General features: G+C 33.9%; 1 long non-coding RNA gene across 1 annotated transcript in view; it reads right to left on the bottom strand.

The window, feature by feature from the left end:
• Positions 1-1,714, bottom strand: part of LOC117109023 — a 3,338-nt gene extending 1,624 nt beyond the window's left edge. The window contains exons 1-2 of the long non-coding RNA XR_004445451.1: positions 1,591-1,714; positions 764-836 (exon numbers count right to left, since the gene is read on the bottom strand). This is a non-coding gene — a long non-coding RNA (uncharacterized LOC117109023). The remainder of the gene's footprint in view (positions 1-763; positions 837-1,590) is intronic.
• Between the last annotated feature and the right edge of the window lie 119 nt (positions 1,715-1,833).

Raw genomic sequence — 1,833 nt, 5'->3', positions numbered from 1 at the left:
TATATATATATATATATATATATATTAGTTACCAAAAGTTGCAAGTTTATTGAATTTGGTGCATTATATGTGTTTATAATTTCTCTGAAACACTTAGTTATTGTTCATACTATACAGTTCGCCCTCCAATTCGAGACCACCTTTGGACCTGAAAATTTGGGGTGGGTCTCTGTTTAGTTTTAACAGAGAGGGTTAGCTCAGTGTGGAGACTAGACCTTGAATATTGTTATTTGTTTCTTTGAAAAAGTGGTCACGAATTTGAAGGGAATTACATTCAAATACACTTCTTTTTTTTTTTTATAAGAACCAGTAAAATTTTGCCCAGGCTCAGTGTTCTTATTTTTTGGCCAATTTCAAACTCAAAATGTTCTTATTTTGTTCTTATGTTACACACTTTTCAAACATACAAATGTATTATTGTACCAGTATACTTTACACTGTACTGAAACACCCAAGAAACACTGGCCCCGAAAAAAAAGCCACTGAAAAAACGTCCCCAGAAAAAAGGCCCTGGTAAAAATGGCCCCAAATGACAAGTAGGTATACGTCTTGTACTGTATTATAGAGGTATTACATAGTCACACCTACTGCACATAAGGTAGATAGATATATCTTTTGGTTTTTCTAATTTTTAAAAATAAAAATCTCATTGGACATTTTACCTCAGCCTCAATTTGTTCTTATTTTGTTCTTAATTTTTAAGCAATTTCAGCCTCAGTGTTCGTATAAAAAGTGTACTGTAATAGGCTATTACAACACTTACCATACACATTATGGAACTGTAATTATTAGCATTGACATGATTGACAACATTACAATACCGATGTTTCTGTTTCCTGAATAAGAAATGAAAATATTCAATGATGCAATGAAATATCGATATGACACCGAAGAACGGTTCTTTGGCGTTCCCGGCACGGTATTGATTCTGTGCCAAAGAACCGTTTTGTGGGACGCCACAAAGAACCGTTGGCTGAACACTGGGGGAAATAGTATTAACAGTAGGGCATAATACTCATGTTTCAGGTAACCACCTTTCTCAACATTTTAAAATTATAGGCTTACACTGTTGATTAGGCATGTGTATTGTAATTCAAAACAAGTCATCACAACGGGGCCAAGAATGTTATCCTATAAACCCACATGTTCAGGCTTGGAGGAATTAGTCCCTCCATGGTTCAAGTACATTATTTCTAAGTTCTATAAGAGAAAAAAACAACTTATTTGATTAATAATAATAAATAGGCCTATATTTACATTTAAAGAAAAAACCTTGGAAACAAAAACAAAAACAAAAAAAAAAAACATTATCGGAAATATTGATCAGATATCCCAGACAAGCATTTTGTCTATTCATATGCTGGAGACAAAATTATAATATCGAAAGCACAATCCTGGTGAATTGACATTGCTATAGCTTCCGGTTTATGCTTGAATGCATAAATTATCAGATAATATTTGTACAGTACGGTACTACCACTTCAACACCAACAGCAGTTATTATCAGGAAGTTGGTGTTCCTGTGACACAAGTTTTCAAACGTGGAACATCAATAGGCCTAGTTAAAAACTAACGTATGGTTAAACTTACCAAATTTCCTATGGAATAGTATTTTACCTTCACTGCCACCTTTAGGGTTCGAGTCGTCTCTGCCTGATGGTATACCTATTAAAACACATTACTGTAGATTAATAGCCTATATATTAAATATTTTACTTTTTTTAGATGTGTATAAGAGACAGAGCTAGCATAGGCCAGGGCCTAGGCTAGCTAGGCTAGCAAGGAAATATACTTGGTAATGTTTTCACGTTTCGTCAGAATTAACTGACATTA

Source organism: Anneissia japonica, unplaced genomic scaffold (assembly GCF_011630105.1).
Source record: "Anneissia japonica isolate Jap-2015-1 unplaced genomic scaffold, ASM1163010v1 scaffold5088_len281106_cov177, whole genome shotgun sequence".
In the NCBI taxonomy this organism is placed as follows: Eukaryota; Metazoa; Echinodermata; class Crinoidea; order Comatulida; family Comatulidae; genus Anneissia; species Anneissia japonica.
Note: the sequence above shows the minus strand (reverse complement) of the source record. Positions and strands in the feature narration are given on the sequence as shown.